A 26,148-nucleotide genomic window follows, 5' to 3' on the forward strand; every position below is an offset into this window, starting at 1 on the left:
ATTTCCATGAGAAAAAGCATAGTATAAGTCAATTTAAATTCAGGATTATTGATGATGTTCCACCGTTGACCAGAGGAGGTGACAGGGAGGCTCTTCTCAAAAAGAAAGAGTTGCGCTGGATTCACACCCTCAGTACGTTACATCCTTTCGGTTTAAACATGGAGTATGTCTTTGCCCCTTATATTTAAGGATCCTCATCTGATGTATATAGTTTTTAGATGCCTGTTTTTAATCCTTTTCTTTTTTCCCTAGATTTCTCTCCTGGTCTCTGTGTTGGTCTTCTCCACAGTTCGCGTCTTTTCCGGCTATTTATTCACTATTATAATTATGTCCTTATTATGTCTAATATTGTCAGTTGACAATTTGTATTTTCTTTGTAACATTGTCATGCATTATCTAAAAAAAAAAAAAAAATTTTTTTCCGTATCAATAAAGCAAAAAAATTTTTTTTCAATTAGCGTTTTAAAAAAATTTTTTTTATGCATCTTTATAATTTTTTTGAAGTTTACTTGCTTATGCACCGTACTTTTGAAAGACTAGTTATTCACACCTATTTAGGTTTGCTATTTTCTGTCCACTTTTTGTCCAGTTATATGTTGGTTTTTATTTATATTTAATATTTTTTTCGTGAATTTTTTTTCGGGAACTTATGTATATTTATTTAGATTTTTTTCACCATTATACAGTTATTCTTTATACACATGCGCATATACTACATCATGTTTTTTTATTTTCAACACTTATTTCATTTTTTTTTTTTTTATTTTCTTAAAAAAATTTTTTGCTCAAAATTTTTTATTTTTTGGATATAGGTTTTATTATTTACAATTATTCTCTTCTGTTTTGCCTTATTAGTATAGGTGACTTTAATGTTTTGCTGGCACCTTGTGAGCTTTTTGTGAATTGCAGTATTCCCTTATGTGCCAAAGTAATTTTTGCTATTATATATAATATACTTTATGTATAGGCACCCTTGGTTGGCGTGCTCCATTGTTTTCTATTACGGAGGTGCCATCTTGTGGTTGGCCGTGCTTATTCTAATCCTAGAAGTGCCCTTATGCATGACTAGTTCCTGATAGAGTCAGCGCCATATAGTGGATGGTCGAGACGCTGATCGGCAGTGTTACTGTGGTTGGCTGTGACGCAATCCACGTACGCGCGGTGCGCCGGGAAGATTCACCTGACAGTATATCCGGCTGAACACATGAATGGAGGCATAGTGGAACGCTGTGTGGAGCAGCCCAACACATGGATGCAGTCCAGGTTTTACCTTAATGTATATGTGTAGAGAACCTTGTCTTTTGTATAGTCCATGTCTGTTTTTTGTTTCATGTGTGTTGTATTACTTACTGATTAAGGAGTTGGAGGAGTGTCCTCCCTGTCTGTCCTCACTATATAAGATGTGTGTTCATGGCAATGTATTAGGCTTGAAAAAGACTTAGATTAAGTCGAAACGTCGCCATTTTATGGAGCAATAAAACCCTTTTTTTTACAATCTCCACACCGTTGATGCTGCCGCCTCCTTGGATACCAGATGCTGCTTGCCTGTCATCCTTTCAGCGTGTATGGCCAGAGGAGGAGGAGGAGGGGGAGGAGCATGAGGAGGAGGGGGAAGAGACAGCTTGGCCCACTGCTGAGGGTACAGATGCAGCTTGCCTGTCATCCTTTCAGCGTGTATGGCCAGAGGAGGAGGAGAAGGAGGAGGAGGAGGATCCTGAAAGTGATCTTCCGAGTGAGGACAGCCATGTGTTGCGTACAGGTACCCTGGCACACATGGCTGACTTCATGTTAGGATGACTTTCTCGTGACCCTCGCGTTACACGCATTCTGGCCACTACGGATTACTGGGTGTACACACTGCTCGATCCACGGTATAAGGAGAGCCTTTGCACTCTCATTCCCGAAGAGGAAAGGGGTTCGAGAATGATCCTATACCACAGGGCGCTGGTGGACAAACTGATGGTAAACTTCCCATCCGACAGCGCTAGTGGCCGAAGGCGCAGTTCTGAGGGGCAGGTAGCAGGGGAGGCGCGGAGATCAGGCAGCATGTACAGCACAGGCAGGGGAACACTCTCTAAGGCCCTTGACAGCTTTATGGCTCCCCAGCAAGACTGTGTCACCGCTCCCCAGTCAAGGCTGAGTCGGCGGGAGCACTGTAAAAGGATGGTGAGGGAGTACGTAGCCGATTGCAGCACCGTCCTCGGTGACGCCTCTGCCCCCTACAACTACTGGGTGTTGAAGCTGGACACGTGGCCTGAACTCGCGCTGTATGCCCTGGAGGTGCTTGCTTGTCCTGCGGCTAGCGTCTTGTCAGAGAGGGTGTTTAGTGTGGCTGGGGGAATCATCACGGATACGCGTACCCGCCTGTCAACCGACAGTGCCGACAGGCTTACACTCATCAAGATGAACAAAGCCTGGATTTCCCCAGACTTCTCTTCTCCACCAGCGGACAGCAGCGATACCTAAGCAATACGTAGGCTGCACCCGCGGATGGAAGCATCCATCTCTATCACCATCCAAAACGGGGACCTTTTTGCTTCATCTATCTGTGTATAATATTCCTCCTCCTCCTCCTGCTCCTCCTCCTGAAACCTCACATAATCACGCCGAACGGGCAATTTTTCTTAGGCCCACAAGGCTCAGTCATATAATTTTTCTAAACAATTTTTATACGTTTCAATGCTCATTAAAGCGTTGAAACTTTCACCTGAACCAATTTTTATTTTAACTGGGCTGCCTCCAAGCCTAGTTACAAATTAAGCCACATTAACCAAAGCGATTAATGGGTTTCACCTGCCCTCTTGGTTGGGCATGGGCAATTTTTCAGAGGTACATTAGTACTGTTGATACAGCAATTTTTGTGGGCCCTCGCCTACAGTGTAATCAAATTAATTTTTAGCCCACCTGCATTACAGCTGACGCTACATCAGCTGTGTTGGGCACTGCAATGGGATATATTTATGTACCGCCGCTGGCTTCCTGGCACCCACCCATGCTGTGGGTCGACAGGGAGTTGTAAATGCATCTGTTTCCACTTCTAAAGAACCCCAGTCTGACTGGGGCATGCAGTGTGGGCCGAAGCCCACCTGCATTAAACATGACATTATTACCTCAGCTGTGATGGGCAATGCAATGGGATATTTTTATGTACCGCCGGTGGGTTCCAGGGAGCCACCCATGCTGTGGGTGCACACGGAATTCCCATTGCAGAGTTGTACCTGCCTGTGACTATTTATAAAAAAACGCGGTCTGACTGGGGCATGCAGACACCTTGACAGAATGAATAGTGTGTGGCACATAGGTTCCCCATTGCTATGCCCACGTGTGCAGTTCCAGATGGAGGTGGCATAGGATTGGATTTCTCATTGCTTCTGTACAGCATTGTGGGCTATCGCCCCGCCACTTTTAAAGAGGGTCGCTGCCTAGCCGTGCCAACCCTCTGCAATGTGTGCCTGCTTTTCCTGTGGCAGGCGCACTTATAAATAGACATGAGGGTGGCGTGGCATGAGGGCAGCTGAAGGCTGGGCAAGGACAGTTTGGTGTGCGCTGTGGACACTGGGTCGTGGGGGGGGTTGGGCAGCATGTAACCCAGGAGAAGTGGCAGCGGAGTGTCATGCAGGCAGTGATTGTGCTTTGTTAGAGGTAGTGTGGTGCTTAGCTAAGGTATGCATTGCTAATGAGGGCTTTTCAGATGTTAAAGTTGTTGGGGGGGGGCCACTCTTGCTGCTATTGTGGCTTAATAGTGGGACCTGGGAACTTGAGATGCAGCCCAACATGTAGCCCCTCGCCTGCCCTATCCGTTTCTGTGTCGTTCCCATCACTTTCTTGAATTGCCCCGATTTTCACAAATGAAAACCTTAGCGAGCATCGGCGATATACAAAAATGCTCGAGTCGCCCATTGACTTCAGTGGGGTTCGTTACTCGAAACGAACCCTCGAGCATCGCGAAAAATTCGTCTCGAGTAACGAGCACCCGAGCATTTTGGTGCTCGCTCATCTCTATTCATGATCCATACATAATACTAGTCTGCTAACTAAATCACACTAACTATATAAACTAACAGATACAGCGATTCTTCACGAACCCCCGAGCACATAATCTGTTCGATACTTTGATACTTTTACTCTCCACTGATAATTTGTACTTTTTTGTGCATCTCTTTTCCTTTCTCCCATTTCTTTTACTCTATTTACTCTCCTATCTTAATTATTGTACCTTACCCAACTGTTTGGGAGGAAGGGGCTGTGTCCCTGAAATGCATCATTACTGTCTGTTTTAGTTAAATCAATAAAGAAGAATCAAGGTAATTCTGTGGTTTCAAAAATGTTCTTGGTGAAAAGAGTAACGCCGTAAGTCCACAAATATTAATTTTCTGCAAGTTGTCACCATAAGCATGCTTGGGATCTAGCAGTATGTCTCTGTTTCCTGACACATTAAAGGGGTTAATCCTTCCTCTCAGGGAGGTGATTGGCACAGAAAACCTTTCCTACGTGACTATTACTGGATTATGGAGATGTGCGCCCGGGTTCTGTTAGGCTTGAAGTCTAAGTAAGATCTTATGTATTCCTGTTGGCAGTATCTACCGGATTTGTAAATGTTTGCACCCTGATATGGGCTATTATGTCGCAGCAGATTTCCCAAGTTGTCACTTATGTATAAAACTCTTGGCTCTTTTGAAATCTGGTGTGTAAATAGCTCATCTGAGCGTGAAACATGTGGAGGATTTGTTTTATCGGGCTGTGCGCCCCAAGTTGTATAGTCCTGTATAAATAAAGTCTGATATGTTACACTGAAGTTGTAGAACCTTTCCCATGTGATCACAGCTGTATATTACTGTGTGCGACTCTTCCTAGTATATGACCCTATAGTGATGAGATGGAGGGGAGACGCCCTTGCTGGGCTCATTGGTGAAAACATCATCTAAAGGAAGAAGAAAGATCGGCCCAAATACAAACATGTAAGTTACACAAGTAAACTTTTATCAACAGTTAGAAACAAGTTTAGAGACGCAGTTATATGTATCAGTGTGAAATATTCTATGTACACGGCTGATATAAAGGTGGGTTATCTGGATTATATTTGTTTCTGACTAACAGCTCTTCATCGGTAAATACATACATTTCTTATTCATCACTTAGTGCTCTAAATTACTTCCCTTTTCTTGTATGACATGTGACTACTTTTTTTTTTACCTTTTTTTGTATGGTTTGACAAAACAGGCTTAAAAAGATCTCTTCCCTCCTGTGTGAGTTTTTCGATGTTGCAGTAAACATGATTTGCGAGTAAAACATTTCCCACATTCTGAACATCCAAACGGCTTCTCTCCAGTATGAGTTCGCTGGTGTCCAACAAGGTCTCTTTTCATTGTAAAACATTTCCCACATTCTGAACAAGAAAATGGCTTCTCTCCTGTGTGAATTCTCTGGTGTTTACCAAGGTCCGATTTTGCTGCAAAACATTTCCCACATTCTGAACAAGAAAATGGCTTCTCTCCTGTGTGAATTCTCATATGTGTAACAAGGGCTGATTTTCCTATAAAACATTTCCCACATTCTGAACATCCAAATGGCTTCTCTCCAGTATGAGTTCGCTGGTGTTTAACAAGGTCTTTTTTCATTGTAAAACATTTCCCACATTCTGAACAAGAAAATGGCTTCTCTCCTGTGTGAATTCTCTGGTGTTTACCAAGGTCCGATTTTGCTGCAAAATATTTTCCACATTCTGAACAAGAAAATGGCTTCTCTCCTGTGTGAATTCTCTGGTGTTTACCAAGGTCCGATTTTGCTGCAAAATATTTTCCACATTCTGAACAAGAAAATGGCTTCTCTCCTGTGTGAATTCTTTTATGTGTAACAAGGGCTGATTTCACTGTAAAACATTTCCCACATTCTGAACAAGAAAATGGCTTTTCTCCTGTGTGAATTCTCTTATGTGTAACAAGGGCTGATTTTTTTATAAAACATTTCCCACATTCTGGACAAGAAAATGGCTTTTCTCCTGTGTGAATTCTCTTATGTATAACAAGGGCTGATTTTGCTGCAAAACATTTCCCACATTCTGAACAAGAAAATGGCTTTTCTCCTGTGTGAATTCTTTTATGTGTAACAAGGGCTGATTTTGCTGCAAAACATTTCTCACATTTTGAACATGAAAATGGCTTCTCTCCTGTGTGAAATTCTTGATGTCGCAGGAAATGTGTTTTATCAGCAAAACATTTCCCACATTCTGAACATGAATATGTCTTCTCTCTTGTGTGAGCTCCATGATGTTCTCCCCTCCTGTGACATCTATTCTGCTCATCAGTCTGTGATGAATCAGAAGATGGGACCTGTATAAGAGGATCCGATGATGGATCTTTGCTGTGAAGGGCTGAGGAGATATCTGGGATAATGGCAGGTTCTTCATATGTATCTTGTGTGATACCGCAATCCTCTGCTTTACAATCTGCAGATATCAGATGTCTCTCTGAGCTCCCGATACCTTCATCTGCCAAGAATAAAGCCGATTATTCTTTAATACTATAGACTTTAAAAATGATGCTGATATTTTATAACATTTCTATACAAATAACAAGTCATGTAGAAAAAGGTAATCATCATCTAAGGGTGCTTTTACACAGGCTGACAGCTGCTAGAGCTATCACTGAAGAGAGCCATTATGGATGACTGTCTGCCCATGTAAACACGGATCCTGACAGAGAAACTGAGTGAGAATCGCTCAACTTTCGAAGTCACTTGGTTTGCAGCTCACTTAAACACCAAGTGATTGTCAGTGAAGAACAAATCATCAAAAACTACAGATGTGAATTGGGACTTAAAAGTAGCTAATTCTGGTTTCCATCAATATAGGGGATCTGGGGATCTGATAAGGGTCATGAAGAGTAATTTGCAGAGTCCTCCACAAGACCCGGGCTCCTGTCCTCGGTAGCTACAGGAATAGTATATTCCATACAGATGGAGTTCGGCCATTTCTGCACCAACATCAGTTTCTGTTTTTCCATAAAGAAATCTCCCATGAAGCCGGATGTCAGTAACACACGGTGTGCAGCAAATATAGAACTGCTCATCTGTAAAGCAGCTTAGTGCATTCAATAATGCGATATGCTGTCACATCAGATCGGGGCAGGGAGGCATGTTCTTCCAGGCCAAGGTTTACGGTCACCATGTTTGCCGCTGCTCTCAAAGGTACGGGGACTCCTGCAAGTACTAGTGCTGACAGTCTTACTCACGGTACTGTCATGTCCCGCTCTCTCATAGGCTGACAGAGTGACCTCCCTCCCCGGCTCCAGCGTTTACTGTAGTTTGACTGACCGCACAGGGGGGAAAGAAGTGAGGTCACGTTGTGAGCCGGAGAGAGCGAGCGCACAATGGAGGATAATGGGGCAATGGAACATGAGGTCTGTTTGGGGGACATTGGAGGATGATGGAGCTGATACCTTTTGCTGTTTAAAGTTTATTCTGAGTCCTATAAGACTCTAGTTATGCCACTGATTGGGAGCATAGGAGGTCACAATACTAACTGAGGCCACAGAGTGGGGGTCATATTATTGATTGAAGCCTTAGAGCGAGTCACATTACTAATTGAGGCCATGGCAGGGGGCAATATTACATCAAGTAAGACCACAATAGGCATATTATTGGATGTAAAGGGAGGGGGAGGGGCACTGAACTATCAACTAGTGGTTGCAGCAGCAGCAGCTTAATGGGAAGAGGGAGGAGAAGTAAGTTTTGTTGCAAGAAAACAGGAAAAAAATAATATATTACATACTTTTTAATTTATTCCGGGGGGGGGGGGGGTCTGAGATTTGCTCTAGGTCCCCAAGGGTTCTTTGTATGCCCCTGCTTCTTCCTGCAGCCTATACACTTCATAGTTCCCGGTCATGCCGCGAGTTCGGGTCTGTAGACCTGCAGTCAGGCTGCGATACATCTGTAAACTGTGCCCTTAATGCGCTCGTCTGAAACTGGTCATAAAGGGGAAATACAGTTCCTGGTTCTGTTTACATGTACACAGCTTGGCTCAGTTGCTGTATTTACGTACCAAGCTTGGTTCTGGTATTGTATGTATGTACATCACCAAGCTTGGTTTTGGTGTTGTAATCATGTTATGACCTTGGTTCTGGTATTGTATTTATGTATTAAGGTTGGTTCTGGGGCTCTGTTTCCTGTTAAAAAAATAAACATGGATGAAAGGACACATTGTGGCCGGTCACACACAACCAGACCGTGCCCACCGACTGCAGCCAGTCGCCATGTAATTATGCCAGGTTTTTGTGTGGCCAACTGCGCCGAGTGTTTCCACCCTGCGGGTTGCTTCACACGAGCGTGTTTTTGTGCGCACATCAGTGCGTGACTATGTACGTGCAAAAACACTCGTGAATGCAGGTCCATGCATTGTTTTCAGTGGAGCTGCGACTGCTGCCGGCACCCCTGCATTCTTTTTCAGGGAAGGGCTTTACACATAAGCCCCTCCCTGAAAAAGAAAACCTTTAGTGTAAAAAAATAAGAAATATACCTACCTATCTGCGGCTGCCGTGACCCCCACAAGGATGAAGAACACATCTGCTGCATGCGGCAGATTTTTCCTTCATCCCTCTAGTAAAAATAATTCTCCGCTGCTACATCGTCCACATCTGTGACAGATGCAGCAGAGGAATTCTTCAATTCTCTACCGCAGCTGTCACACTTCATTCGGATTTTTAGGGAAGGGCTTATATTTAAAGCCCTTCCCTGAAATCAATTGACGGGGTGCCGGCAGCAGAATCTTCTAACGCAGCAGTCATGTGTAATCACTGACTTGGCGATCACTGACTTGGCTCAGGACATATTGATATCTTTATTGACAGGCAGGCAGCAGCCAGCGGTCAGCGGGGGCCTCTGTAACCATTTATCCTGCCCTGATGGCGGTCCGGCCATTAGACTCTTCCTGATTCTGAACAAACTCTTTGGAGCCATTAGAAAACACATCTGTAAGCCGTTACTTTATCTCCAACCCCCTTATAATCGGCTCAGACGTTATATTAGGATGAAACTACTCGGAATCTGTTTCCCAATTGTGCCCATTTATGGCAACTGGAAGAGTATTACGGTGAGATCACACACTGCGGGATTGTATAATCTACAGTACAATGTAAGGGAGTGGGATTCTAAGAAACCGCATTCACTCACAGCTGAGAGATAAGATGTGACACCTGAAATATGATTTATCTGGTCGGCCATATTCAGATGGCTGAGTGCGAGTTGTGCTGAGAACTCGCATTGGACATCACATGGGCACATACGGACTGTGTGCTGCCCCATGCTGGCAGGCAGTAGACATTGCATGTCTGATTCTGGTCCGTGAATCAAACCAGAATAGGACATGCTGTGAACCACATAAAAAACACATTCATGTTAATAGTCTAATTGGCTATAAAGGATCTAAGTGCGGTCTATGAAATAGATGGATAGAAGTCAGATGGGAAATAGTGGCTGTCTGAGTGGGATCTTCATGATGATCAGCACCTCGGTGTCTTCCTGCCAAGTCTCTGGTGAGCGACATCCCAGACATCCAGCACTAGACTTACATCCTCTAAAGAATCCTCTGTTCTTTGGGTCTATGTCTCCACATTCTGGATTCTGTTATCGGGGTCTTTGCCTCCATCTTCAGTATTGTGTTAGCACACAGCAGCTTGATGAGTCTAATAGGAATTAATGGTTCCTTAAATCTCTTTTACATGGCCCAGACATCCCTGAGCGGACATACTAGTGACACTCGCTTTTCAGCTTTACCTCCCTCCATATTACCGAGGAGATGACCAGCCGGCCTATGTGCATCAGCCATCAGACTAAAGATCATTAGTTCCCATAGCAGCGATTCTTGGCCCATGTAAAACTAAAAGTAACTCAGCAGCGACTGACCTGCCTACCGATCAGCGCTGGTTACATCAGATCTAGAGTTGGTCAGTGTAAAAGGACCCTTAGTACCGGAGCTGGAAAACCATTTCTCCCTCATCAGTATAGACATCATATAATGAATAGTAGTTCCCGCTCACATAGGGGTGTTTCATGTCTGGGCGGTAAATGCCCATCATGTGTTATCACCTATAACGGTATCACATGTCATCCATATATAGTTTATACTCCAGCTGAATGGGAAGATACATCAGGCCTAAATCAATCACTCCCCTGAAGATCAGCGGCCGGAGGGGACTTGGAGCCTAGTGACGGGTCTGAAGCCGCAGCCTGGGTTTTTGCTGCCCAGTCAACCAGCCTAGAGGCCGTGTCCACGGCTTGTCCTGTGAGCCCACCGGACAAACGGCAAGCTCAGACACACCAGCAGAGGGCAGCACAGCACAGGTGGAGCTCAGCTGCAGTGTTCGATCACCATGCCTGAGGGGGTGAGTGTTGCCGATTCCCCACCGCTCCCACCTAAGCCCAACACAGAAATAAAGCAAAAGGATAGGGAGAAAAGAGCTGAAGAGAAGGAAAGGGGGGAAAGAAAAAGGAGGCAGGTCAAAAACTGACCTCAGAAGCAGTCAGCCCGTCCCCCGCTCCAGACCAAGGGGACTGTCAGACACATCACAATATCTCCTTCCAAGATACTGCTATCATCTAGTGGCGAAACATGAAACTGCATCTCCATTCAACATCCCCCCATAGCACTGATGACATCTAGTGGCAGATCTCGATACTGCATTCACAAATCCTTTCTACCGGGATGCTGCCGCCACCTAGTGGCAGGCTCTGATAGTACATATATATTCTACAGTTCATGCACAGCGATTTTTGCAAAGAACCACAACCAGCGGAATCTGCTCAGGCCCCCGTACTGCTGGCCAATTCAATTTCCTATTTCTAGTTATATGCAGCAGACCCACTAGGACCCCCACTAAGCTGGAAGGCCACATACACGGGCACGATGTTTCTTCTTCACTCGTGACCTGTGCTCCACCCCCATCCTGGATATTTCATTGAGAGCCGGATTGAAGTCTGTCATTAAGACAAAGAAAAACAGCAAACAGAATAAATCATGACCTTTTACATCCCAGAGCATACTCCCAGAACTATTCTCAAGCCCCCGACCCAGCCCATCCGAACTGGAGAGGTCACAGGTTCAGACTCCACATATGGACAACCCAACATCTCCACCGCTAGGAGACCTATCTGTCCTCCCACTATCAACATCAGAAGACTCCGTTACGGCTAGTGATGAGCGAGCATACTCGCTAAGGGCAATTGCTCAAGCGAGCATTGCACTTAGCGAGTACCTGTCCGCTCGAGAGACAAGGTTCGGGTGCCGGCAGCGAGCAGGGAGCTGCGGGGGAGAGCGGGGAGGAACGGAGGGGAGATCTCTCTTCCCCCCCCCCGCCCCCCTTCCCCCCCCCCCGCTGACTGCCGCAACTCACAGCTCCCCCGCGCCTGCACCCGAACCTTTTCTCTCGAGCGGGGAGATACTCGCTAAGGGCAATGCTCGCTCGAGCAATTGCCCTTAGCGAGTATACTCGCTCATCTCTAGTTACAGCGCTTTTTCTTCGTATTCAACATCTCTTTAAAGCAGAATTACCATCTACACTATGCGATATCAACGGCCAGATACATGATGTAGGACAACGTACTACGGATCTGAAACACAAGACAGATGACATAGTAGATGCCCTGGATGAGGAACGAGCTGGGGCGAAGATTACTCTGAGCAGATAGAAGCTTTAGAATTGAAATGTGAGGATCTGGAAGACTGAAGTAGACGGGCCAATATCCGAATCAGAGGTATGCCAGAGGCTATCACTAACATCCATGAAGCTGCAACTAATTTGTTCTCTGCGCTGCTAACACAAGTCTCTTAAAGGGGTTCAGACACGAATAATGTTTTTATGCTTTAGCAGCCATTGTTCCCTGGTCTGCCTAATGGACCCAGGGAACCCATGGGTTAATGGCTGCTAAAGCATAAAAATCTTATACTTACCTGTTCTCCTGTTGTTGTTGACATCGGGGGGTCATCTCCCGGCAGCATATTAGCACTTTCTGCTTAGGTTAAGCAGCCTGACTAGAGCCACCTGATTGGTGCACGCTGTGCAGTCACGTGGTGCCGAAGAGCCAATCAGGTGGCTCTAATCAGCAGCGCTGCTTAACCTAAGCAGAAAGTGCTAGTATGCCTCCCGGCAGGCAGTCTTCTTCCTCCAGCAGCCGCGCCGCTCCGGGATCACGCGCATGCGCAGTGGAGAGGTGCCCTCTGACAGGAGTCAGGACGGGCCGCGTCTCCACTGCGCATGCTCAGCACTCCGGAGTTCAGCCAGGACGGACGGGCCGCCCACAGCAAGCACTGCTTGTGACGTGCTTGCTGTGGCGGTCCGTCCGTTGACCTCGGAAGTGCCTGACGGACGGACCAGAGCAGGAAGCGGTCTTTCTGATCGCTCCTGCTCTGCTTTAAAGGCACAGAAGAAGATGCCGGCTGGAGGGGACATGCCTGGCGATCGGGCCAGGCAAGGTGAGTACAATTTTTTTTTTTTCATGTCAGAACCCCTTTAAGAAAGCTTACGTATCATCCGTATCCACCGTGCCCTGGCCACACTTAACAACCCAAATCTGCCAAGAGACATTGTCCTCAAACTCCATTATGGCGCGATGAGCGACCAGATACCAGCAGCTGCAAAAAATCTGACCGTGCTCCTGGGGCTTCCGAGGTCTGTCCAGATCTATGCGGATATTGCCCCAATCACTCTGGCTAAAAGAAGAAGTCTGAGTCCTCTCACTCAAGTTTTACAAAGAGCGAATATCCATTATAGATGGAACTTCCCCTTCACATTGAACGTGAAGATCATCCAGCAAATATATTATTTCTGAATCCTGGAAGAAGGAAGATGTGCTTTGGTGGAAGAAAGATTTCCCCTCGATTCTCCGAATGTCGTGACACCCAGAGGCCAGCGGCCAATGAGAACCTGGTCAATGACTGTATCTCCATGCCAAGATCGGCCCTCCCAGTGATGTGGAGCTCCATTCAACTACGGGACTATATGGTACTCTTCCATATGTAACACAGCATCACCTGGGGTGGGGAATTACATGGAGGGGGCTGTAATTTTGGACTTTATTCATCTACTAGTCTTTACAAAGCATCTCTCTGACCCCCCAAGAGACATTTCAAGACATTCCTTATCACTGGGGGCCACCCTGGGCGATTAGCTGTTCAAGTGCTATTCTGAAACGTCCATGGACGTGGTGGGTGTCTCACATATTATGGGGAACGCGCCTGACGTCTGGACCACTCTGCGTTTACAAGCCCAATACATTGTGGCTATGTTTCTGTTAGTTGTAAGTTTTCCCAGCTATGTGTTTTTATCTAAGGTAACATCCACATGTAAGCACTATGTCTATCTCCTCCGATATGTAGGATCTTCTAGACAAGCTCCCTGTGGAAGGGCTGTAATTCCTAGATCAGGGCCTTCTAGGCCTCGAATGGGTAGAAACCATGGAGACTCTCATCCAAGAACTGAGATATAATAATAAACAATCAGCAAAATGGTAGTTATCCTATCTCATAAAGTTAAGGGGTTTAATGTGCCTCTACAAAGACGCAAAGCTCTGGCCCAATATTTGAAATTTAAACCAGACATTATTTGCCTACAGGAGACTCACTTCTCCTCCTCACCCCCAGTACTCTAAAATATATTCCTCAACAGCCCCTAAGAAACACCAGAGGGTTACTATCCTCATTATAACTTTCTCCTCCTGATCGTCACCCATATGGAAGCTGATCCACAGGGCAGATTCCTTATTCTGCAGGGCTCTCTCTATGATAATAAAGTAACAATAGTTAACTCCTACGCTCCTACCACAAATTCACATAAACTCTTTTCCATGGCAGCCAATAAACTCCGAAACATTCCAGATACTCACATTTATTGGATAGGAGATTTCAATATGGTGCGGTCCTTCTCTATGGATTGTTCTTACTCGGGTCTTGATAGACTATGTCCAGCTCAGCGAGTCTCATTGAGGGCCGCACTGGTGGATTTGGCAATAGCGGATGTGTGGAGGGAGAATCATGGAGCAAGAAGGAATTACACCTTCTCTCTGCCCAAGCCTTACTCACGCATAGATTAGATCCTCGTATCCCCTTTGATTCTGCCGGCACTGGTTCAGGCCAGAAATATCCCATGTGTCTGGTCGGACCATGATATACTTATATTGCACTTCCTGGATCAACTTTCACACACTCACACTCTGCAAGATGGAGACTTAATGAACCTCTTTTAAAAATCCAGTGTCTTATTCCTAAATTAATGACCAACTCAAAACCTACTTAGATACGAATGTCATCCCCAACTCACAACCGGTTTGGGTCTGGTTAGCACATAAAGAATACATGAGGGGACAGATCATTAATATCGCGTCACACATTAAGCTAGAGAGAACTGGGAACATAGTAAACCTGGAGCGCGGTTGGGCATCCTGGAGCGAGCGAACCAACAGCTCTCCAGCTTAGCCCAGATTAAAGAAATAAGAGATGTTAAGCTTTAGTTGAATCTCCTCTACACAGACCAGGTTGAGAGGGCCCTCCAGTGGACGAAAGCCTGTTACTACTGACTGGCTAATAAACCCGATAAGCTGTTAGCCACAAAGCTTAGGCAAAGAGAGAGACTCACAGTTTACTCTATCCCATCCAACAACGGGAACTACACCTCAAATACCCACACAATTGCACAGACATTTTGAGATTTCTATAGCTCCGTCTATAAATATAAACCACAGAGGCACCCACTAGCATCACAGTCCTTCTTGGACAAGATCTCCCTACCGCAACTAGACCCAAATCAACAATTGATTTAATCCAAACCATTGGGGTGGAGGAGGTAGAAGAAACCATAAAAAAACCTAAAGCTAGGCAAAGCCCCAAGGCCTGATGGGCTGACTGCCCTCTACTATAAAAAGTTTGCAGAGTCCCTTATCGACCCCCTGGTTCATCTGTACAATGACCTCTTATTAGGAAAACATATACCTGAGGAGTTCTTAGATGCTCATATAATAGTAATTCCTAAACCCAATAAGGACCACACCACCCCAAAGAATAACCACCCCATTTCCCTCTAAAACCTGGATTATAAAATTTTACTAGTATTTTTGCCAACTGGATAAATAAATATCTTCCCTCCGTGATCCACAAGGACCATGGTGGGTTTTATACCTGCACGACAAGCCCCTGATAATGTTAGAATAATTCTGAACCTTGTCCACATCGCACAATCCCAGAATTCACCACTGCTTCTTCTAGCACTCAATATAGAATAGGCATTGGATAGCCTGTCATGGGACTACCTGTTTACTGATTTAGATAGGATGGGTGTGGGAGGTCACCTGAGGCTCGCCTAACACGCATGCTGCATTAGCTGAGGGACAGACCTGCTGGAATTCAGGGAAAACGATAGCGTAGGGTAGAGGTTGTGATTAGGCAGGGATCCTTGCTCCAAGAACCCAACAGTCCTTTCTAGGAGTACAACTCCTCTCATTGTGTGCATCAGCAGTTTGGCTGGCTGGGAGCAGCAGTGCGCACAAAGTATTCTCAAGCATCCCAGTTGTATACTGTTACCGGTTTTATCCAGTATACTGCTAGTGGTGTACAGAGAGGAAATAGGAAGTAACAAAACTCCTATCATTTTTTTATTTTTTGGGGGGCTTTAAGCATACGCTATATACCCCTGTGTGCGTCCTGTCAATCCACGCTATCTAACAACAGCATGCTATTACCGTTTACGGTGTATATTTTGGTCTATACGTGTACGCAAAATAACTCGCAGTTTGAGTTGCATTTTGACCAAGTGCATTGTACAATATGATAAAGACTAGGGCTAGGGGGCGAGGTCAAGGATGTGAGCGTTCGAATGAGGGTGTGGGCAGAGGCCGAGGTCCCGGGTGGGGTGAAACAGTGCCTGCTGCTGAAGGATTAGTAGAGCGCATCTATGCTTCATTTAACATTTTGCAGGTCCGCGTGGTAGATCATTATTAAAAGCAAAACAGTGCGATCAGGTCATGACGTAAATAACGGATAACGCGTCCAGTAATAACACCCAGTTAGTTACATGCAGTCCACTCACGCTAGCCAAGGGACTGGACCTCTAAATCCTCAGGCTGATCCTCCTTCCTCCCAACCTGGTTACTCTGGGAAAAGGAGAGATTCAGAACAGGCATACTCCCAGGAACTGTTCTCGGGTCCCTGCCCTGAGTCGGAAAAGATGGTTCATCAGCCACCTGAGAAGTTTGTCGTGACCGATGCCCAAAATTTGGACCCTTCACAGACTCAGGATGATGAGGGTGGGGACTCCCAAGTAGTGTCTCAAGAGCTATTTGTGGATGATGATGATGAGACACAGTTGTCTGTCAGTGAGGTTGTTGTTAGGGCAGTAAATCTGAGGAAGGAGCAGACTGAGGATTCAGAGGAAGAGCTTGTGGATGATGAAGTGACTGACCCCACCTGAGTTGGAAAGCCTACTGAAGACAGCGCTTCAGAGGGGGAGGCAAGTGCAGCACCAAAACAGGTTGAAAGGGGCAGTGGGGTGGCCAGAGGGAGAAGCAGGGCCACAGCAAGTAATCCCCCAACTCTTCCCCACAACACCTCCTCGTGGCAAGCTCCCGTGCAGAGGGCTAGGTGTTCGAAGGTCTGGAGGTTTTTCAATGAGAGCGCGGACAACCGACGAACAGTGGTGGGCAACCTGTGCTGCACCAAGATCAGCAGGGGAGCCACCACTACCAGCCTGATCACCACCAGCATGCGCAGGCATATAATGGCTAAGCACCCGATGAGGTGTAATGAAGGCCATTCACCGCCTGCGGGTCACACTGTAGGCCTCTTCCCCTATGTTACATCCTGCCACAGAGATGCAATCCCCCTCCCAGAACGCAGGCAAGAGCATCTCCCAGCCTGCACCCACCCCTTCACCTCCACGGTCCTCCGCTGCCTCCACTAATGTGTTCCTTCGCAGCGTTCAGCTGTCCATATGTCCATAACCCAAGCATTAGAGCGCAAGCGGAAATATGCGGCCACCCACCCGCATGCACAATCGCTAAACGTGTATATCTACAAACTACTGATCCTGGAGATGCTGCCATATAGGCTGGTAGAAACGGAGGCTTTCCGCAACCTCATGGTGGCGGCCGTCCCTCGCTACTCGGTCCCTAGTTACCAATATTTTTCCCGCTGCGCCGTCCCGGCCCTACACCAGCATTTGTCACGGAATATAAACCGTGTCCTCACCAACGCGGTTACTGGGAAGGACCACTTAACCACCAACACATGGACAAGTGCTGGCGGGCTGAGACATAACATCTCCCTGACGGCACATTGGGTTAACCTGGTGGGGGCTGGGACCGAGTCTGACGATGGGTCCGCTCACGTGCTGACTCCATGTTAAGCTGCCTTTCCCGTGACCCTCACGTTAGACGCATTCTTGCCAACACAGATTACTGCTAACCCTTCTCGACCCACGGTATAAGGAGAACCTTTCCACTCTCATTCCCGAAGAGGAAAGGAGTACGAGAGTGATGCAATACCACAAGGCCCTGGTGGAAAAGCTGATACTAAAGTTCCCATCTGACAATGCTAGCGGTAGAGAACGTAGTTCATTGGGACAACTAGCAGGGAAGACGCAGGGATCAGGCAGCATGTCTAGCGCAGGAAGGGGGACACTCTCCTAGGCCTTTGTCAGTTTTATGGCTCCCCAGCCAGACTGTGTCACCATTCCCCAGTCTAGGCTGAGTAGGAGGGAACACTGTAAAAAGATGGTGTGGGAGTACATAGCCGATCTTACCAACGTCCTCTGTAATCCCTCTGTTCCATACAACTATTGGGTGTCAAAGCTTGACACATGACACAAACTTGCACTGTACGCATTGGAGGTGCTGGCCTGCCCTGCCGCTAGCGTCTTATCACAGAGGGTGTGTAGTGCTGCTGGGGGAATTATCACGGATAAGCGTAGCCACCTGTCAACTGACAGCACCGACAGGTCTACACTCATTAGGATGAACAAGGCCTGGATTTCCCCTGACCTTTCTTCTCCACCAGTGGAAAGCAGCATAATATAAAGTATCTTTAAGCTGGAACTGGAGAACCATGCACCCTCTATTCCTCCAAAAAAGGGAAGAAGTAGCTTGAACTATCCTTTTCTGATTTTCTTCCTCCTCCTGCTAAACCAGCATGTCAGCATGCTCTGTAAAAACTAATTTTTTACGGAGGGCTGCCTACAGGCTCAGTTAGCAAATTAAGCAAGTATGAACTCTATTTTAAAAATTTTTTTTCAGGGTTTCACTTGCACTCTGGGTAAACAACTTTTTCAGAGGTACACCTATACTCTTGGTACACAAATTTTTCCGGGGTTCGCCTATACGCTTGGTACACTGATGTTTCAGGGGTTCGCCTATACTCTTGGTAAAGCAATTGTTTCTGGGGTTCGCCTATACTCTTGGTACACAAATGTTTCAGGGGTTCGCCTATAGTCTTGGTACACGTTTCAGGGGTTCGCCTATAGTCTTGGTCCACATGTTTTAGGGGTTCGACTATAGTCTTGGGACATGTTTCAGGGCTTTGCCTATAGTCTTGGTACACAAATCATTCAGGGGTTCACCTATACTCTTGCTCAACAAATGTTTCAGGGGTTCGCCTATACTCTTGGTAAACTAATGTTTCAGGGGTTCACCTATACTCCTGGTAAACAATTACCCTGCACTCTCGCTCCACAGATCTTTCAGGTTCTCACCTGCAATGTTGGTAAAAAAAAAATTCTATTTAAAATGGGTTGCTTTCTTCATAAACAATGTAGAAGTACTGGCCTCTGAGTCCCCACTATGCTGGCGTTTGTTGTGGCTAATGAAATGCTGCGACGGAGGTGGCATGAGATAGCACTTACAATTATACATTAATTTGTCTGCGATTTGTCAGCTATAAAGCACAACTTTAAAAGGGTCACCCGGCGTACGGAAACGTATCCCAGCGCGGTAACCATCTTTGGCCACTAATTTCTTCACGGTTCATGTTGTCCTTCCCCGGGGCACTGGTTAACAAGCCCCTCGTGGAGATATATATTTTTTTCTATTTGCACCACTTCCTCAACTGGCCGAGGCGTCGTTGTGTACCCGGACGCTTGGAGGAGGTGCCCACATCGGACGGCCACCCGCCAGCTACCGCGGGCAGATCGGCAGAGTGGGGACCCAGGGACTCCGTGGCTGTGTCCCAAAGAAAGTTGTCAGAAGGGCGGCTACGGTGCATTGACTCAAGTGTGCGCATCCCCACTCCTTCTCGGCACTTTGAGAAAATAGGTCAAGACCACTAGCTCTCCGCCAGTACTCCTGGACAAAGGCGGGTGGACCTGAACCCCCAGGACGAAAGGGCCGCTCCTCTTTCATATGCCGCTCCGTGCAGGGGCGGCGTTGGACCGTCCTACGGCGTCGTGAAGCTCCCGTCGGCGAAGTACGCGAAGGGGTGCACCTTACCCTGTCTGGGATGTGGACAGATGGATGCAGCGCTGGGAAAAATTTTCAGTACGCTGTGGACGCATCCTCGTGCCTGCGTCTTGGTGGGGAGTGGACAGCAATGCCAGAATGTAACACAGGAGAAGAGGCAGTGGTGTCACCCGCAGGCAGTGATTGGCCTTTGTTGCACCTAGTGTGGTGCTTAGCTAAGGTGTGCCAGCATGTGTGCCTTGCTGATTATGGTCTGTCCCAACTAAATTGTTAGGGGGTTGATCGCCAGGCTCTTGCCCACAATTTGGCTTAATAGTGTGACCTGAGAGCCTAAGATGCATCCATACATGCTGCCCCTGCTGTTCCCTATGCTTTTCTGTTTCCATCACTTTCTGATGTTTTCAGGCGATTCGCACAACCTTCCCCATGAGGAGCATGGGTCACCTTCAAAAATGTTCGAGAGTCCCATTGACTTCAATGTGGTTCGTTATTTGAAACGAGCTCTTGAGCATTACGAAAAAGTTTGACTTGAGTAACGAGCACCAGAGCATTTTGGTGCTTGCTCATCTCTAATCATAACACCACATCATAATTCATTCCATACACCTCCTAAATACCATACCAATATCCTACCAAGCATTATTATCACAGGTACCACACTTTTTACATCCATACTTTCACAAAATTCTTTTTTTCTTTCCATTGCCTCACCATCCCATTCTCAGGTCCTGACCTTAGTATCTAACAGTCCCTCTCCGTTCTCCTTTCCCATTATCCAGCACCGTCGTTTGACACATAGCAGTACTCATCGTTTGACTCATAGCAGCACAATGAAGGCATGCTGCACTCTGTAGCCACAACCTCTTACCGGTGATGCCGGATCCCTCCTCCTCCGGGTCTGCAAGCAGTAAATGCAAAGTGGAGGAGGGGCTGGTGGGGATAGTTTGGGGTTCGGGGGCAGCATGGGCCACGGCACCTCTCCAGCCCTGCACGACCGCCTGATACTGTAGCAGTAGGGCTGGTGGAGCAGAGATCTTTTGCAGCCGCATTCTCTTGCTAACGCTTGATACAGCAGCCGTCCACCGTGCAGTCGCTGACTAGCATCACTGTATGACCGGAATGCTTACATGTCAGCTATTAGTAATTGAGTATTGCTGATCTGTAGGCCTTCTGATTATACACTGACTTTACTCAACAACCGTGAAGTGAGTGGCTCTACTAATACAACTAGCACAGTTTTCTGTCTGTCCAGCACCTTCCTCCCTCCCAGCTACAATCCTGCTAAATACATCCATTACCTGGTGATGGGAGCGGCTGGCGGGTCTCCATCATGGCGTCCTTATACAGATCCTTGTGTCCTTCTAAATACTCCCACTCCTCCATGGAGAAATAGACAGCGACATCCTGACACCTTATAGGAACCTGACAACACAATATACAGTCATTACCCAGAAGCCTCCAGTGCTGTTACTGTATAATGTCCCAGCATTCCCTGCAGCGTCACCTCTTCAGTCAGCAGCTCAACCATTTTGTTGGTGAGTTCTAGAATCGTCTGTACATTGATGTCCTCATGTATCGGGGGGTGAGGTGGGGGCCCCGTGATTGGGCTCAGGGGTCTTCCCAATCCATCACACACAGGGGCCCGACAGTTATCACTAGATGTCTTCTTCACTACTGTGTAATCCTGTGTATGGGGAGACATTAATAAATATCACTACAGACATTTCCAGAGTCCATCACCTCCCCAGTGACATCATCTGTTATTACCATAGATAGAATGATGTAATGTGACATCATCAGAATCTCTCCCCCCTCCAGTGACATCATGTTATTACCATAGATAGAATGATGTAATGTGACATCATCAGAATCTCTCCCCTCTCCAGTGACATCATCTGTTATTACCATAGATGAGAATGATATAATGTGACATCATCAGAATCTCTCACCTCCCCAGTGAGCTGGAGGAGTATCTCTAGGGTGAGATTTAATACACTTTTTGCCATCTTGTTTCTGTCCTTCTCCATCTTTGATGAATCAGTCATGTAGGGTCCTAAATGGAAAGAATATGAACCGGTGTAAAAAAAAAAAAAAAAAGAAAATCACAAAAAAGACATTATAACTGTCTTTTGAGATAATAAGAGGAAACATTTATAAGTGTTTTCTTATTACTTATAATTGCTTCACAACCCCTGTGTCTTTCCTGGTTGCTGCTGACCAGGACATGTGACTGCTGCAGCCAATCACTGGCTATAAAAGGTCTCTGCTGTGGGCAGTGATTGGCTGCAGCAGTCACATGTCCTGGTAAGCAGCAACCAGGAAGGAGGTTGTGAAGTAATCTGAATGGTCTCCCCCTTCCCTGTCCAACGTACAGCCATCGCAGAACAGTGATAACTTGTCCCCCCCTCGTAGACCCCAGCAGAGAGCTGTCACTCTGAGTAACCCTTGAGTGACTGATCCTAGCCTGCACTGCAGTCTTCTCTACATCCTTCTTATTCCTCTTTCCTCAGTCTGCTGAATCCCGTCTCCATCCCCGGCACACAGGCAATCTGCGACACTGATACGAGGCTGACCTTATAGACAGAGCATACAAGTCATGGGAGGAAACCATGCTGTGTAATAATGTGCAGTTATTGGAGCTGAAGCATTACTGGGGAGGGGGCTACCACTGAGAGATGATGTACAAGTGAATGCAGAGTAAGTAGACAGAGGACATCACTGCTACAATAGGTCAGGAATGCAGGTGTCCAGTGTCACAGTGAACTCCCAGTGCACAGAGATGGCAGGAGTGAGCGTACAAGTGTGCAGGAGGATATATACCAGTTTGTGGTCCTCCAGCATCACTGAGGATAAAAACAAGCATTTATTAGACCTTCTGGCTACAAACATAGGACCGCCATCCAAAGAGAAGGTCCATGTGGGCACTTCATCAGTGCTGGAGAACTACATAGGGCTCATTCCGACAGGCGTTCTGTTGTTCCCCTCCCATCACCTTTATTATTGTAGATTATATTACTATTATAATAAAATATTAACCCCCTGTCTACCCTACAACACCAAACCCTGACACTACTCTGGAGAAGTTAGTGACATTAGTATAAAACATTTTTTTCCTATTTTCTTTTGTCTGAGGCCGGGGTGTATACTATAGTCAAGTGTGTCTAATAGTCTAAAAATATGGTAAATACCAGAGGTGTAGCTGGGTTTCCTGCACCCAGGGTAAAAGCGTTGTGCAGCCCCACATCTGAATCTTGCTTGCTGAACCTCTCCCACTAGTAATTAATAATGGATGGTAACTCACTATGTTGCTTACATTTTTCAGTAAGTCACAGCAAATAATAATGCTGGTAAATCACTAAATGTAGCAGTAAAACATAATTTTATTAATATGCCCTATAGAGTAAAATACAAGCACTAAATGAGGGTAATAATACCAAAAACTGCATAATAGACACCCCTGGTGCATCCAGTACTACCATGTATAATTGGAGCAGCTGCCCCAAAAAGAGAAAATATAACCCCCTTCCTTCCCCCTGTATTAGTAATAATATAATAGTACAGTATGAAGTACTGCTCATTGAAAGAAAGGGTGGGGGACGGAAAGACAATCAAGCACAAGATCTTCCTATAGGACAATCTTCTCACTCCTGACGCAGCGTCCCTTTCTCTCCCCCCCCCCCCCCCTCCTTCCCGCACCTACCTGTCATCACCCTAGCTCTCTCTCACTGCGCTGGACAGTCCCACTACCCCCACTACACATGCTTCACAATGAAGGCATGCTGCACTCTGTAGATACAACCTAGCAGCTCTTACCGGTGATGCCGGATCCCTCCTCCTCCGGGCCTGCAAGCACTAAATGCAAAGAAAGAGCTGGTGGTGATAGTTTGGGGATCTAGGACAGCATGGGCCAAGGCACCTCTCCAGCCCTGCACCGCCGTCACCTACTGTAGCAGTCAGGCTGGTGGAGCCGAGATCTTCTGTAGCCACATTCTCTTGCTACTGCTTGATACAGCAGCCGTCCACCGTGTAGTCGCTGACTAGCATCACTGTAGGGCCGGGATGCTTACATATCAGCGATTAAAAGTGTATTGCTGATATGTAGGCCTACTGATTATACACTGACTTTAATCAACAACTGTGTAGTTAGTGGCTTCACTAATCCAACCAGCACAGTGTCCTGCCTGCCCAGCACCTTCCTCCCTACAAGCACCAGGGGCACATGCCCCACTCCCCCCAGCTACAATCCAGCTAAATATATCCATTACCTGGTGATGGGAGCGGCTGGCGGGTCTCCATCATGGCCTCCTTGTACAGATCCTTGTGTCCTTCTAAATACTCCCGTTCCTCCATGGAGAAATAGACAGCGACATCCTGACACCTTATAGGAACCTGACAACACAATATACAGTCATCACCCAGAAGCCTCCAGTGCTGTTACTGTATAATGTCCCAGCATTCCCTGCAGCGTCACCTCTCCAGTCAGCAGCTCAATCATCTTGTTGGTGAGTTCAAGAATATTCTGTACATTGATGTCCTCATGTATCAGGGGGTGAGATGGGGGAGCCATAATTGGGCTCAGGGATCTTCCCCATCCATCACACACAGGGGCCCGACAGCCATCACTAGAGGTCTTCCTCATTACTGAGTAATCCTGTGTATGGGGAGACATTAATAAATATCACTACAGACATTTCCAGAGTCCATCACCTCTCCAGTGACATCATCTGTTATTACCATAGATAAGGATGATGTAATGTGACATCATCCGAATCTCTCCCCTCTCCAGTGACATCATCTGTTATTACCATAGATAAGAATGATGTAATCAGGCATCATCAGAATCTCTCACCTCCCCAGTGACATCATCTATAATTACCATAGATAAGAATGATGTGACATCATCAGAATCTCTCCCCCCTCTAGTGACATCATCTGTAATTACCACAGATAAGAATGATGTATTGTGACATCATCAGAATCTCTCACCTCCCCAGTAAGCTGGAAGAGTATCTCTAGGGTGAGATTTAATACACTTTCAGCCATCTTGTTTCTGTCATTCTCCATCTTTGATGAATCAGTCATGTAGGGTCCTAAATGGAAAGAATATAAAACAATGTAAAAAAAAACATTATAAATTTACTCGTGATAATAAGGGGAAACATTTGTGTTTTTTTCCATTGCTTAAAAATGCTTCACAACCCGTGTCCTTCCTGGTTGCTGCTGACCAGGACATGTGACTGCCGCAGCCAATCACTGGCTATAAAAGGTCTCTGCTGTGGGCATTGTGGAACGAGAGTGTCTGGCGATAAAGTGGGCTTTAGAGTCCCTACGGTACTATCTGCTTGGACGACATTTCAGATTGGTGACAGACCACTCCCCTCTCACCTGGATAAGTCAGGCCAAAGAGCGAAACGCTCGGGTGACGAGGTGGTTCCTTACTTTACAAAACTTTAAATTTGATGTAGAGCACAGGGCTGGCAAGCTACAAGGAAATGCCGATGCGTTGTCCCAAACCCACTGCTTGAGTAGTAAAAGTGTTCGCCCCTATGGGTTCGAGCAGAGGGGGAGAGTATGTGAGGTACTGAGGGGCGTAGTGGTGGATGGTCGCAACGTCGCCCCTCAGTTCAGGTATTACGCATAAGAGGACTGGAGGAGGGTCACTTCCCGCTATTGGGACGTGGGAAAACCAGGAGTGTAATGTGGTCTCCAGCAAGCAGTTGCTGGAGATCTGTTCTTTAAAAATCCGGGCCTGTTTTTTTTGGAATGGATGTCAGGTTGGTAGTGGGGCCATCCATTCCACCTCCTCCACTACAGGGTGTGGGCGAGGTCAATCAGCCCAGGGGCTGAGACTGAGCCACAATGAGGCATATAAAAGGTAGCAGATGCACGGACACAGGGGGGAACTAAGATGGCTTCTGAACCCGGGCAGCCTGTGTGACCGGCTGGAGTCAGGAGCCTGCCGTGTGCTGCACTTACCAAGAGCGACCTGGTCAGGCCGGGACGGCCTGAGAGCTGTATATTTGGACTATAATTTTTGTTTGCCTGAAGCTAAGGCTGGGCTTTTGTTTTCTGTTATAAAATAAACGCAGGTCACGCCTGCTTTTGGACTACAGACGCTGGTTTTCCGTCTCTGATTGCCGCCAACCCGCACGCTACTGAGCTGTCCTCCCACAATAGGTAAGGACCAAGTAGGGTTCGTTCCCGGATGACAAGCTCCAGACAGCATACGTCAAATCACCCACCTCATCTACATGTGTCACACAGAATAGTGACCGGTGACATCAGATAGTGGTGACAGTAGTGACAGAATAGTGACCGGTGACATAAGATAGTGGTGACAGTAGTGACATAATAGTGACCGGTGACATCAGATAGTGGTGACAGTAGTGACAGAATAGTGACCGGTGACATCAGATAGTGGTGACTGTAGTGACAGAATAGTGACCGGTGACATCAGATAGTGGTGACAGTAGTGACAGAATAGTGACCGGTGACATCAGATAGTGGTGACTGTAGTGACAGAATAGTGACCGGTGACATCAGATAGTGGTGACAGTAGTGACAGAATAGTGACCGGTGACATCAGATAGTGGTGACAGTAGTGACAAAATAGTGACAGAATAGTGACTGGTGACATCAGATAGTGGTGACAGCAGTGACAGAATAGTGACCAGTGACATCAGATAGTGGTGACAGTAGTAACAGAATAGTGACCGGTGACAT

General features: G+C 46.6%; 1 protein-coding gene and 2 pseudogenes across 2 annotated transcripts in view; all 3 read right to left on the reverse strand.

Moving 5' to 3' along the window:
* LOC136627324 (zinc finger protein 585A-like) overlaps positions 1-26,148 on the reverse strand; it is a 525,937-nt gene that overhangs the window by 363,282 nt on the left and 136,507 nt on the right. The window lies entirely within an intron of this gene.
* The window catches only part of LOC136627322 (zinc finger protein 420-like), a 417,405-nt pseudogene that overhangs the window by 230,828 nt on the left and 160,429 nt on the right, over positions 1-26,148 (reverse strand).
* The window catches only part of LOC136627158 (zinc finger protein 850-like), a 65,098-nt pseudogene continuing 43,909 nt past the window's right edge, over positions 4,960-26,148 (reverse strand).

This window comes from Eleutherodactylus coqui, chromosome 5 (genome assembly GCF_035609145.1).
Source record: "Eleutherodactylus coqui strain aEleCoq1 chromosome 5, aEleCoq1.hap1, whole genome shotgun sequence".
Lineage (NCBI taxonomy): Eukaryota > Metazoa > Chordata > Amphibia > Anura > Eleutherodactylidae > Eleutherodactylus > Eleutherodactylus coqui.